General features: G+C 53.8%; 1 protein-coding gene across 1 annotated transcript in view; it reads right to left on the minus strand.

The window, feature by feature from the left end:
• Positions 1–14,949, minus strand: part of COL14A1 (collagen type XIV alpha 1 chain) — a 258,070-nt gene that overhangs the window by 10,129 nt on the left and 232,992 nt on the right. The window lies entirely within an intron of this gene.

Consider the following 14,949-nt stretch of genomic DNA (forward strand, 5'->3'; position numbering starts at 1 on the left):
GTTGACACTGTGCTTTTAGTCTGATTGTGTGCATAACCCTAACCCTAATGGATATGTCGACATTTTGCTGGTGATGACAATAACGAGGTTGACATTTTAACCATGGTGACATTATCAATGTCAACATTGTAAAGGCCGACATTGTAACCAGAGACATACTGGACTTCATACCCTCGGAATCTGAGTGCCCTTTAAAAATTAGATTTCTTGTAGGGTTGCACTGAGCTGCAGATTCTCAGAACAGTCATTAAGGGTGATGTTATCATTAGATTAAAGAGGAACGGCAAACAGGTGTAATGCTGGCAGAGTGCTCAGTGCTGCAGCTTCTCCAACCTACTTCTCTGACAGCCTGCAGTTAGTCTCCGGTCCTGGCTGCAGGTGGACAGGATGAAGTGAGCCCCTCTAGAACTCTTTTACTAGGTCCTACTTGAGAGAGATGTCCAGGATTCCCACATAAGGCCAGAACAGCCATTAGTGATCACAGTCAACACGTAGCACGGTGGTATGTATTTCCTCACTCATTGGCCCTCATTCCGAGTTGTTCGCTCTGTATTTTTCATCGCATCGCAGTGAAAATCCGCTTAGTACGCATGCGCAAAGTTCGCACTGCGACTGCGCCAAGTAACTTTACTATGAAGAAAGTATTTTTACTCACGGCTTTTTCTTCGCTCCGGCGATCGTAATGTGATTGACAGGAAATGGGTGTTACTGGGCGGAAACACGGCGTTTCAGGGGCGTGTGGCTGAAAACGCTACCGTTTCCGGAAAAAACGCAGGAGTGGCCGGAGAAACGGTGGGAGTGCCTGGGCGAACGCTGGGTGTGTTTGTGACGTCAAACAGGAACGACAAGCACTGAACTGATCGCACAGGCAGAGTAAGTCTGAAGCTACTCTGAAACTGCTAAGTAGTTAGTAATCGCAATATTGCGCATACATCGGTCGCAATTTTAAGAAGCTAAGATTCACTCCCAGTAGGCGGCGGCTTAGCGTGTGTAACTCTGCTAAATTCGCCTTGCGACCGATCAACTCGGAATGAGGGCCATTGTGAATAATGTGTTGCTGCAGGTCTCCTACAGAGAGATCATGACTCCCCCCAGCAGTTGTTTCATATCATAGTTATCATTTCCTGGAATGTTTCCATTACAATAAATTATTCCGACAATATGTTATTAAAAAATGAAATTTTATAGAGTTTCTGTTTGCAGAGTATCGCATCAGCAGCTGCTCTCTGTCATGTCTGTTACGCCAAAATGTCCTAAATGTGCAATGTAGGGAACAATGTCATAATATTATTATTATTATTATTATTACCCTTTATTTATATTGCGCCACAAGGGATCCGCACCACCCAATTACAGAGTACATAAACAAAATAATCAAAACAGGACAATAGTGACTTACAGCTGAAGACAATATAGGACAAATACAGGGTAAATAAACATAGTTGCATCAGCAGATGACACTGACATAAGTATCAGGGTGGGAGAAGCCGTGGGATTAGGTGCCGTTGAGGATGTTTAAGTAAGAGAAGGATAAGCACATGAGGGTTGAGGGCCCTGCTCGTGAGAGCTTACATTGTAAAGGTGAGGGGCAGACAGACGGGGTGCAGATGCGGTAGACAGTGAGCGTGGAACAGAGGGTTAGGATGACTTTAGGCTGGGTTTGGTGAAGAAGTGGGTCTACAGAGCCCATTTGAAGTTTTGTAGAGAGGTGGAGAGTCTGAGGGGGAGAGGTAGGGATTTCCAGAGAAGGGGAGCAGCACGTGAAAAATCTTGAAGGTAGGAGTGAGAGGAAGTAATCAGTAGGCAGGAAAGACGGCGTGCATTAGCAGAGCGAAGAGGACGGGTGGGAGTGTAATGGGAGTGTAAGATCAGAGATGTAAGTGGGAGAGGAGTGGGTGAGGGCTTTGTGAGTGTGAGAAGTTTGAATTGGATTCTGAAAGGAAAGGGAAGCCAGTGAAGGGCTTGTAGGAGAGGGGAGGTGGACGTAGTGCGTTTGGTGAGGAAGATGAGCCGGGCAGCAGCATTGAGGATAGATTGGAGTGGAGAGAGGTATTTGTCAGGGAGGCCAATCTGGTGGAGATTACAGTAGTCCAGTCTGGAGATGACCAGTGAGTGGATGAGGGTCTTAGTAGCGTCCTGGGTGAGAAAGGGTCTGATCCTGGAGATGTTTTTGAGATGAAAGTGACACGTTTGTGAGAGGTGCTGAATGTGTGGTGTGAAGGAGAGGGAGGAGGCAAGGATTACTTGGAGGGGGGGGGGGGTAGAGGCAGAGGCGGAACTACCGCCAGTGCAACCAGTGCGTTGCACTGGGGCCCGCCTCTGTCCAGGGGCCCAAAGCATGTAATGAGTCAAACTGACTCATTACATGCCGCTGTGTGCTGCGGGCAACCGCTGCCCGCAGCACACAGCCGCCCGGAGAGGGGCAGCGGTACAAGGGAGAAGGAGGAGGAGGTAGGTGGAGGAGGGAGCCGCAGCAGCGCTTTACTACTGGTTGAGGCGCTGCTGCTGCTGGCCCTCTGCTTCACTATAGGCTGTCTTCCGAGAACAGCTTATAGTGAAGCAGAGGGGCAGCAGCAGCAGCGCCTCTACCAATAACACAGCGCTGCTGCGGCTCCCTCCTCCACCTCCCTCCTCCTCCTTCTCTCCTGCCCGGAAATCGTGAGTGACCAGAAGCTGCACCGAGGAGCCTGAGCCAGCGGAGAGGGTAAGTATAATTCTTTCTTTCTTTTCTTTTCTTTTCTTTCTACAAAAAGGGGACTGTCTGCCACAATGTGTAAAAAGGGGGAATCTGCCTGCCGTAATGTGTAAAAAGGGGGAATCTGCCTGCCGCAGTGTGTAAAAAGGGGTAATCTGCCTGCCGCAATGTGTAAAAAGGGGGAATCTGCCTGACGCAATGTGTAAAAAGGGGTATCTGCCTGACGCAATGTGTAAAAAGGGGGAATCTGCTTGCCGCAATGTGTAAAAAGGGGGAATCTGCCTGCCGCAATGTGTAAAAAGGGGGGATCTGCCTGCCGCAATGTGTAAAAAGGGGGATGCTGTCTGCCGTAATGTGTAACAAGGGCACGCTGTCTGCCGTAATGTGTAAAAAGGGCACGCTGTCTGCCGTAATGTGTAAAAAGGGGACGCTGTCTGCTGTAATGTGTAAAAAGTGTACGCTGTCTGCCGTTATGTGTAAAAAGGGCACGCTGTCTGCCGTAATGTGTAAAAAGGGGACGCTGTCTGCCGTTATGTGTAAAAAGTGTACGCTGTCTACCGTTATGTGTAAAAAGGGCACGCTGTCTGCCGCTATGTGTAACAAGGGCACGCTGTCTGCCGCTATGTGTAACAAGGGCACGCTGTCTGACGCTATGTGTAAAAAGGGAACGCTGTCTGCCGTTATGTGTAAAAAGGGGGACGCTGTCTGCCGTAATGTGTAAAAAGGGGACGCTGTCTGCTGTAATGTGTAAAAAGAGGAATCTGTCCGCCATAAGGTGTAAAAGGGTCTCTACCTGGTGTAGTGGTGCTACTGTGCGGCGTAATTTGAAGAATGGAGACTACTGTGCACCTTTTATGAATTGGTATTATTTTGTGGCCACACCCCTTCCCCACGAAGCCATGCCACTATGTATTTTTGCGCGCGCCTAAGGCGCGCACTGCCCCTGTTTTGCATGCAGGGGTGGGGCTCCGATGCCGTTTCTTGCACACAGTGCTAAAATGTCTAGTTACGGCACTGTTGCTAGGTATCCATTTCTCTGGCCCTGAGCAGGTCCCCCTCACCAGATCCTCCCAGGGGTGAGGGGGTGGACTTGGATGGGATGGGAGGCCAAAAGCATTTTGTCGCACCTGGGCCCACCGCTCGCTAGTTCCGCCATTGGGTAGAGGAGATAGTAGTGCCATCAATAACCAATGAGATTGTAGGAGGTGAGGTTGTGCGGGAGGGAAGGAAGATGATCAGCTCAGTCTTAGACATGTTAATGTCATCAGCAATATACCAATGTTAGAGTAACCACAAATGTTATATTGGGGATGGCTGTTTTTCTGTGCTGGTTCCTATACAGCAATGTACAGTACGCCTGATTTCATTCTAACTCTCCATCAGACCTATTCATTTTCTTTCTGGCGTCAGCATTTTCTTTTCAGTAATGCCTTGGTATCATCGGGCAGATTTGTTTATTTTCATTGACCTTGGACACTACACAGATCTGGTGTGCTCTTTGCATTGGATACAATAAGAAAAGGTTTGTGCTAAATCCAATAATAATGGAAATAGACAAATCTGGCAGGTGATATAGTATTATTATTTTTCATCCTTTTGCTAGCTACTGTGGACGCCATATTGCTCAGCCTTCCTATGTCTCACCAGCACCATCCTTCAATGTTCTCTCCAGCCTCAATCCCTATCTGTGTCTCTAGCATCAAGCCATCTGTGTTTCTCCAGCCTCAACTACCCTGTGTCTCTCCAGCATCATGCCACCCCAGTGTCTCTCCAGCATCATGCCACCACAGTGTCTCTCCAGCATCATGCCACCCCAGTGTCTCTCCAGCATCATGCCCCCCCAGTGTCTCTCCAGCATCATGCCACCCCAGTGTCTCTCCAGCATCATGCCACCACAGTGTCTCTCCAGCATCATGCCACCCCAGTGTCTCTCCAGCATCATGCCCCCCCAGTGTCTCTCCAGCATCATGCCACCCCAGTGTCTCTCCAGCATCATGCCACCCCAGTGTCTCTCCAGCATCATGCCACCCCAGTGTCTCTCCAGCATCATGCCTCCCCAGTGTCTCTCCAGCATCATGCCACCCCAGTGTCTCTCCAGCATCATGCCACCCCAGTGTCTCTCCAGCATCATGCCACCCCAGTGTCTCTCCAGCATCATCCCCCCCCAGTGTCTCTCCAGCATCATGCCTCCCCAGTGTCTCTCCAGCATCATGCCACCCAGGTGTCTCTCCAGCATCATGCCACCCCAGTGTCTCTCCAGCATCATGCCTCCCCAGTGTCTCTCCAGCATCATGCCCCCCCCAGTGTCTCTCCAGCATCATGCCTCCCCAGTGTCTCTCCAGCATCATGGCTCCCCAGTGTCTCTCCAGCATCATCCCCCCCCCAGTGTCTCTCCAGCATCATGCCACCCCAGTGTCTCTCCAGCATCATGCCACCCCAGTGTCTCTCCAGCATCATGCCACCCCAGTGTCTCTCCAGCATCATGCCACCCCAGTGTCTCTCCAGCATCATGCCACCCCAGTGTCTCTCCAGCATCATGCCACCCCAGTGTCTCTCCAGCATCATGCCACCCCAGTGTCTCTCCAGCATCATGCCCCCCCAGTGTCTCTCCAGCATCATGCCACCCCAGTGTCTCTCCAGCATCATGCCACCCCAGTGTCTCTCCAGCATCATGCCCCCCAGGTGTCTCTCCAGCATCATGCCTCCCCAGTGTCTCTCCAGCATCATGCCACCCCAGTGTCTCTCCAGCATCATGCCACCCCAGTGTCTCTCCAGCATCATGCCACCCCAGTGTCTCTCCAGCATCATGCCACCCCAGTGTCTCTCCAGCATCATGCCCCCCCAGTGTCTCTCCAGCATCATGCCCCCCCCAGTGTCTCTCCAGCATCATGCCCCCCCAGTGTCTCTCCAGCATCATGCCCCCCTGTGTCTCTCCAGCATCATGCCTCCCCAGTGTCTCTCCAGCATCATGCCTCCCCAGTGTCTCTCCAGCATCATGCCCCCCCAGTGTCTCTCCAGCATCATGCCCCCCCCCCAGTGTCTCTCCAGCATCATGCCCCCCTGTGTCTCTCCAGCATCATGCCCCCCTGTGTCTCTCCAGCATCATGCCCCCCAGTGTCTCTCCAGCATCATGCCCCCCCAGTGTCTCTCCAGCATCATGCCACCCCAGTGTCTCTCCAGCATCATGCCACCCCAGTGTCTCTCCAGCATCATGCCTCCCCAGTGTCTCTCCAGCATCATGCCCCCCCAGTGTCTCTCCAGCATCATGCCACCCCAGTGTCTCTCCAGCATCATGCCACCCCAGTGTCTCTCCAGCATCATGCCACCCCAGTGTCTCTCCAGCATCATGCCACCCCAGTGTCTCTCCAGCATCATGCCACCCCAGTGTCTCTCCAGCATCATGCCTCCCCAGTGTCTCTCCAGCATCATGCCTCCCCAGTGTCTCTCCAGCATCATGCCCCCCCAGTGTCTCTCCAGCATCATGCCCCCCCAGTGTCTCTCCAGCATCATGCCTCCCCAGTGTCTCTCCAGCATCATGCCACCCCAGTGTCTCTCCAGCATCATGCCACCCCAGTGTCTCTCCAGCATCATGCCCCCCCAGTGTCTCTCCAGCATCATGCCCCCCCCCAGTGTCTCTCCAGCATCATGCCCCCCTGTGTCTCTCCAGCATCATGCCCCCCCAGTGTCTCTCCAGCATCATGCCCCCCCAGTGTCTCTCCAGCATCATGCCATCTGTCTCTCCAGCATCATGCCCTCCCAGTGTCTCTCCAGCATCATGCCACCCCAGTGTCTCTCCAGCATCATGCCACCCCAGTGTCTCTCCAGCATCATGCCACCCCAGTGTCTCTCCAGCATCATGCCCCCCTGTGTCTCTCCAGCATCATGCCACCCCAGTGTCTCTCCAGCCTCATGCCCCCCCAGTGTCTCTCCAGCATCATGCCTCCCCAGTGTCTCTCCAGCATCATGCCTCCCCAGTGTCTCTCCAGCATCATGCCACCCCAGTGTCTCTCCAGCATCATGCCACCCCAGTGTCTCTCCAGCATCATGCCACCCCAGTGTCTCTCCAGCATCATGCCTCCCCAGTGTCTCTCCAGCATCATGCCCCCCCAGTGTCTCTCCAGCATCATGCCCCCCCAGTGTCTCTCCAGCATCATGCCCCCCCAGTGTCTCTCCAGCATCATGCCATCTGTCTCTCCAGCATCATGCCCTCCCAGTGTCTCTCCAGCATCATGCCACCCCAGTGTCTCTCCAGCATCATGCCACCCCAGTGTCTCTCCAGCATCATGCCTCCCCAGTGTCTCTCCAGCATCATGCCCCCCCAGTGTCTCTCCAGCATCATGCCCCCCCCCAGTGTCTCTCCAGCATCATGCCCCCCTGTGTCTCTCCAGCATCATGCCCCCCCAGTGTCTCTCCAGCATCATGCCCCCCCAGTGTCTCTCCAGCATCATGCCATCTGTCTCTCCAGCATCATGCCCTCCCAGTGTCTCTCCAGCATCATGCCACCCCAGTGTCTCTCCAGCATCATGCCACCCCAGTGTCTCTCCAGCATCATGCCCCCCTGTGTCTCTCCAGCATCATGCCACCCCAGTGTCTCTCCAGCCTCATGCCCCCCCAGTGTCTCTCCAGCATCATGCCCCCCCCAGTGTCTCTCCAGCATCATGCCTCCCCAGTGTCTCTCCAGCATCATGCCTCCCCAGTGTCTCTCCAGCATCATGCCCCCCAGTGTCTCTCCAGCATCATGCCTCCCCAGTGTCTCTCCAGCATCATGCCTCCCCAGTGTCTCTCCAGCATCATGCCCCCCCAGTGTCTCTCCAGCATCATGCCTCCCCAGTGTCTCTCCAGCATCATGCCCCCCTGTGTCTCTCCAGCATCATGCCTCCCCAGTGTCTCTCCAGCATCATGCCCCCCCCCCAGTGTCTCTCCAGCATCATGCCTCCCCAGTGTCTCTCCAGCATCATGCCACCCCAGTGTCTCTCCAGCATCATGCCACCCCAGTGTCTCTCCAGCATCATGCCCCCCCCAGTGTCTCTCCAGCATCATGCCTCCCCAGTGTCTCTCCAGCATCATGCCTCCCCAGTGTCTCTCCAGCATCATGCCACCCCAGTGTCTCTCCAGCATCATGCCACCCCAGTGTCTCTCCAGCATCATGCCCCCCCAGTGTCTCTCCAGCATCATGCCCCCCCCAGTGTCTCTCCAGCATCATGCCCCCCCCAGTGTCTCTCCAGCATCATGCCTCCCCAGTGTCTCTCCAGCATCATGCCCCCCCAGTGTCTCTCCAGCATCATGCCCCCCTGTGTCTCTCCAGCATCATGCCTCCCCAGTGTCTCTCCAGCATCGTGCCTCCCCAGTGTCTCTCCAGCATCATGCCCCCCCAGTGTCTCTCCAGCATCATGCCCCCCCCCCCCCAGTGTCTCTCCAGCATCATGCCCCCCTGTGTCTCTCCAGCATCATGCCCCCCCAGTGTCTCTCCAGCATCATGCCCCCCCAGTGTCTCTCCAGCATCATGCCATCTGTCTCTCCAGCATCATGCCCTCCCAGTGTCTCTCCAGCATCATGCCACCCCAGTGTCTCTCCAGCATCATGCCACCCCAGTGTCTCTCCAGCATCATGCCACCCCATTGTCTCTCCAGCATCATGCCCCCCTGTGTCTCTCCAGCATCATGCCACCCCAGTGTCTCTCCAGCCTCATGCCCCCCCAGTGTCTCTCCAGCCTCATGCCCCCCCAGTGTCTCTCCAGCATCATGCCCCCCCCAGTGTCTCTCCAGCATCATGCCTCCCCAGTGTCTCTCCAGCATCATGCCTCCCCAGTGTCTCTCCAGCATCATGCCACCCCAGTGTCTCTCCAGCATCATGCCACCCCAGTGTCTCTCCAGCATCATGCCTCCCCAGTGTCTCTCCAGCATCATGCCCCCCCAGTGTCTCTCCAGCATCATGCCCCCCCAGTGTCTCTCCAGCATCATGCCCCCCCAGTGTCTCTCCAGCATCATGCCATCTGTCTCTCCAGCATCATGCCCTCCCAGTGTCTCTCCAGCATCATGCCACCCCAGTGTCTCTCCAGCATCATGCCACCCCCCTGTGTCTCTCCAGCATCATCCCCCCCCTCAGTGTCTCTCCAGCATCATCCCCCCCCAGTGTCTCTCCAGCATCATGCCACCCCAGTGTCTCTCCAGCATCATGCCCCCCCAGTGTCTCTCCAGCATCATGCCTCCCCAGTGTCTCTCCAGCATCATGCCCCCCCAGTGTCTCTCCAGCATCATGCCCCCCCCCCCCAGTGTCTCTCCAGCATCATGCCCCCCTGTGTCTCTCCAGCATCATGCCCCCCCAGTGTCTCTCCAGCATCATGCCATCTGTCTCTCCAGCATCATGCCCTCCCAGTGTCTCTCCAGCATCATGCCACCCCAGTGTCTCTCCAGCATCATGCCACCCCAGTGTCTCTCCAGCATCATGCCCCCCTGTGTCTCTCCAGCATCATGCCACCCCAGTGTCTCTCCAGCATCATGCCCCCCCCAGTGTCTCTCCAGCATCATGCCCCCCCCAGTGTCTCTCCAGCATCATGCCTCCCCAGTGTCTCTCCAGCATCATGCCTCCCCAGTGTCTCTCCAGCATCATGCCCCCCAGTGTCTCTCCAGCATCATGCCTCCCCAGTGTCTCTCCAGCATCATGCCTCCCCAGTGTCTCTCCAGCATCATGCCCCCCCAGTGTCTCTCCAGCATCATGCCTCCCCAGTGTCTCTCCAGCATCATGCCCCCCTGTGTCTCTCCAGCATCATGCCTCCCCAGTGTCTCTCCAGCATCATGCCCCCCCCCCAGTGTCTCTCCAGCATCATGCCTCCCCAGTGTCTCTCCAGCATCATGCCACCCCAGTGTCTCTCCAGCATCATGCCACCCCAGTGTCTCTCCAGCATCATGCCCCCCCCAGTGTCTCTCCAGCATCATGCCTCCCCAGTGTCTCTCCAGCATCATGCCTCCCCAGTGTCTCTCCAGCATCATGCCACCCCAGTGTCTCTCCAGCATCATGCCCCCCCCAGTGTCTCTCCAGCATCATGCCCCCCTCCAGTGTCTCTCCAGCATCATGCCCCCCTGTGTCTCTCCAGCATCATGCCCCCCCAGTGTCTCTCCAGCATCATGCCCCCCCCAGTGTCTCTCCAGCATCATGCCCCCCTGTGTCTCTCCAGCATCATGCCCCCCTGTGTCTCTCCAGCATCATGCCACCCCAGTGTCTCTCCAGCATCATGCCACCCCAGTGTCTCTCCAGCATCATCCCCCCCCCCAGTGTCTCTCCAGCATCATGCCTCCCCAGTGTCTCTCCAGCATCATGCCACCCCAGTGTCTCTCCAGCATCATGCCACCCCAGTGTCTCTCCAGCATCATGCCCCCCCCAGTGTCTCTCCAGCATCATGCCTCCCCAGTGTCTCTCCAGCATCATGCCTCCCCAGTGTCTCTCCAGCATCATGCCACCCCAGTGTCTCTCCAGCATCATGCCACCCCAGTGTCTCTCCAGCATCATGCCCCCCCAGTGTCTCTCCAGCATCATGCCCCCCCAGTGTCTCTCCAGCATCATGCCTCCCCAGTGTCTCTCCAGCATCATGCCCCCCCCCAGTGTCTCTCCAGCATCATGCCCCCCTGTGTCTCTCCAGCATCATGCCCCCCTGTGTCTCTCCAGCATCATGCCACCCCAGTGTCTCTCCAGCATCATGCCACCCCAGTGTCTCTCCAGCATCATGCCTCCCCAGTGTCTCTCCAGCATCATGCCCCCCCCCCAGTGTCTCTCCAGCATCATGCCACCCCAGTGTCTCTCCAGCATCATGCCTCCCCAGTGTCTCTCCAGCATCATGCCCCCCCCCCCAGTGTCTCTCCAGCATCATGCCATCTGTCTCTCCAGCATCATGCCCCCCTGTGTCTCTCCAGCATCATGCCTCCCCAGTGTCTCTCCAGCATCATGCCACCCCAGTGTCTCTCCAGCATCATGCCTCCCCAGTGTCTCTCCAGCATCATGCCCCCCCCCAGTGTCTCTCCAGCATCATGCCCCCCTGTGTCTCTCCAGCATCATGCCACCCCAGTGTCTCTCCAGCATCATGCCTCCCCAGTGTCTCTCCAGCATCATGCCACCCCAGTGTCTCTCCAGCATCATGCCCCCCTGTGTCTCTCCAGCATCATGCCCCCCCCAGTGTCTCTCCAGCATCATGCCTCCCCAGTGTCTCTCCAGCATCATGCCACCCCAGTGTCTCTCCAGCATCATGCCACCCCAGTGTCTCTCCAGCATCATGCCTCCCCAGTGTCTCTCCAGCATCATGCCCCCCCCAGTGTCTCTCCAGCATCATGCCTCCCCAGTGTCTCTCCAGCATCATGCCACCCCAGTGTCTCTCCAGCATCATGCCCCCCAGTGTCTCTCCAGCATCATGCCTCCCCAGTGTCTCTCCAGCATCATGCCTCCCCAGTGTCTCTCCAGCATCATGCCTCCCCAGTGTCTCTCCAGCATCATGCCCCCCAGTGTCTCTCCAGCATCATGCCTCCCCAGTGTCTCTCCAGCATCATGCCTCCCCAGTGTCTCTCCAGCATCATGCCCCCCCAGTGTCTCTCCAGCATCATGCCACCCCAGTGTCTCTCCAGCATCATGCCTCCCCAGTGTCTCTCCAGCATCATGCCTCCCCAGTGTCTCTCCAGCATCATGCCCCCCCAGTGTCTCTCCAGCATCATGCCTCCCCAGTGTCTCTCCAGCATCATGCCTCCCCAGTGTCTCTCCAGCATCATGCCTCCCCAGTGTCTCTCCAGCATCATGCCCCCCTGTGTCTCTCCAGCATCATGCCTCCCCAGTGTCTCTCCAGCATCATGCCTCCCCAGTGTCTCTCCAGCATCATGCCCCCCCAGTGTCTCTCCAGCATCATGCCCCCCTGTATCACTCCAGTCTTATGCAACCCCATGTCTCTACAGCCTCATGCCCTCCTGTATCTCTCAGTCTCATGTCCCCCATATGTCTCTCCAGCCTCATGCCCACCCTGTATCTCTCCAGCCTCATGCCCGCCAAGTGTCTCACCAGCCTCTTACCAACCTTTGTGTCTCCCCAGCCTCATACCAACCCCTGTTTCTTTCAAGCCTTGTGTCACCCTTATGTCTCTTCAGCATCATATCCCCAATGTGTCTCTCCAGCTTCAAGCCCCGTGTTTCTGTTTCTCTTTCATTTATGTCCACTGTGAGGGGCACGAATGTGTGTGAGGATGTGATTGCAGAGCCACCCCCACTCCCGAGTGTGTGCCTGTGTGTTGGGGGGTGGTTTCAGCTTCAGACACTGGCAGTGCTGGCTGGGGTGTAGCTGGCATGCTTCGGGGCCACACAAGTACATGCGCTGCACTGTCACATCCACACTTGCAGCTGATGGGGTGTGATGAGGCAAATTGCAGTGAGGGTGCCTCAAGGAAAACGCAGATTGTGCCGATGTATACGCACATGTAAATACGCCTCTGCAGCAGTATAGAGCTGGTGTAAGTGCGCCATGATTATTATTACAGCTGTGGAACGAAGCACGCGGATCGGTGCAGTGCGTTCACAGAAGGTGAATAGCTTTTCCTTGTGCGCAATGTGGGAGGGATTACAGACGGCGTGCATTCATCTCGTCGTCAGCTCCATGATACTCTGCTTTCTTCATGCACAAATTATTGTCAAATATTAATCCGAGAACGTTTCACTGTTATTGATACTGCTCCGATTAGAGAAAAGGGGACTCCGGCCTGAGCCACAGAATTCCACTGTGCATTGCAGCCCCTTCCAAAAAGTTTCCTGTGTAATCATCCTGCATTAAACAGATTACAAGGTCTGCCCCAAGGTGTCTCAGGGATAATGGCATAGTGCAACAGGGTAAGCATTGCTGTGACAGCTGAGCGGCATTACAGGGCACAGATACATCCTGCATCGTGTCACCCTTAGACCTCAACAGTCCTGTCATCCTCAGGCAATTTCCTGGCAGGAACCCACCCGATGTATGGCTCCAGGTATTTCATATTTGTACAGGCCTTACCAGCGTCTGACGCAAGCTGGAAAAACACAGCAATATTTCCTGACGTTCCATCGCTGTAAGGGCTGGATGTATATAATATAAAGGGGATTCTGTCCCCGCAGCCAAGTCGCACTTATTAACGTGTTGTCTGGATTCTAACAAAGGTTTGCAACAGGAAAAGAGAGGACAATATTTATTTAATTATATCTTTATATTTATTTCAATCCAGATTGCAGCAAGTGGACCAATGGGCAGCTTCAGTCTCGTATCTAAGCTTTGGGTGTGGATCATTAGATCGACAGTGTCTAGGTCAACAATGCTTAGGTTGACCACTATAGGTCGACAGTCACTAGGTCGACAGGGTTTCTAGGTCGACAGGTCAAAAGGTCGACATGAGTTTTTCGTGGGTTTTTTTGTTTTGTTTTCTCCGTACAGTGACCGGGAAGCCCAATTAGTGCACCGTGTCGCTTCGCTCGCCATGCTTCGGGCAAGGTTACTGTTCCCAATCGTAGTCCGTGTGGATCGTTAAGTATGAAAAAGTTCAAAAAAAGAAAAATTAATGTCGACCTTTTGACCTGTCGACCTAGAACATGACGACATAGAAACCCTGTCGACCTTGAAAACATGTCGACCTAGTGACTGTCGAACGGATCCCATAAGCTTTATAGTACCTTTACTGTGTGCTACAAAACGTTTGCTGGCTCTTGGGGATCAGCAGCGCCGCTGCACCAGCCGTCCGGTGCATCCGTCCCATTGTATTTTGTTTGTAGCAGACCATCTCTTACACACGGACTTCATGTTCTCGGATTATGTATGCTATATATATTCAGGTAAGTTGCTAACATACCCCTGAAGAAGTTAGACTGTCACCATTTCCTCATGACATTGGCGAAACGCGTTGAGTGCGGCTATCGCCTGGTTACCACTGATATCAGAGAGGTGCATATTGTTTTATACATTGTACGAGTGATTCCTATTTGCTGCACTCTTAGAAACCTTCTATATGTAGCAGGGATTCACTTGTATGTGGTTTTCTAGCCATTTTATTGAGTGTTCGTTGTGAATTAACGAAACCACAATATAGTGCCCCCACTTCATATTATGCCCTTTTTATAGTGCCCCAGATCATATTATGCCACACCATAGTGCACCCACTTCATATTATGCCCTTTTTATAGTGCCCCAGATCATATTATGCCACAACATAGTGCACCCACTTCATATTATGCCCCATTACAGTGCCCCAGATCATATTATGCCACACTATTGTACCCCCACTTCATATTATGCCCCATTACAGTGCCCCAGATCATATTATGCCACACTATTGTACCCCCACTTCATATTATGCCCCATTACAGTGCCCCAGATCATATAATTACACACTATTGTACCGCCACTTCATATTATGCACCATTACAGTGCCCCAGATCATATTATGCCACACTATTGTACCCCCACTTCATATTATGCCCCATTACAGTGCCCCAGATCATATTATGCCACACTATTGTACCCTCACTTCATATTATGCCCCATTACAGTGCCCCAGATCATATTATGCCACACTATTGTACCCCCACTTCATATTATGCCCCATTACAGTGCCCCAGATCATAATATGCCACACTATTGTACCCCCACTTCATATTATGCCCCATTACAGTGCCCCAGATGATATTATGTAACATTATAGTGCACCCACTTCATATTATGCCCCATTACAGTGCCCCAGATCATATTATGCCACACTATTGTACCCCCACTTCATATTATGCCCCATTACAGTGCCCCAGATCATATTATGCCACACTATTGTACCCCCACTTCATATTATGCCCCATTATAGTGCCCCAGATCATATTATGCCACACTATTGTACCCCCACTTCATATTATGCCCCATTACAGTGCCCCAGATCATATTGTGCCACACTATTGTACCCCCACTTCATATTATGCCCCATTACAGTGCCCCAGATCATATTATGTAACATTATAGTGCCCTCCAGTTCATACTATAACACATCACAATGAGCAGGTCAGATTATGCCACATTACAGGACTGCAGCCCCCCCAGGTAAAATACGCCACCCAGCTCAGTGTCAGTGGAGCCAAATGCAGTCCATGATTGCACTGGCTTTACTGTGACTGGCAGCGACTTCCTATTGGAAGTCCTACCTGTCAGTCCCAAACACACAAGTCAGACTCATTGGGAGGTGTATCAACCCTCCGGGGACTGCCAGACCGGGCTGCTATAGGAAG

Source organism: Pseudophryne corroboree, chromosome 5 (genome assembly GCF_028390025.1).
Source record: "Pseudophryne corroboree isolate aPseCor3 chromosome 5, aPseCor3.hap2, whole genome shotgun sequence".
Classification (NCBI taxonomy): Eukaryota; Metazoa; Chordata; class Amphibia; order Anura; family Myobatrachidae; genus Pseudophryne; species Pseudophryne corroboree.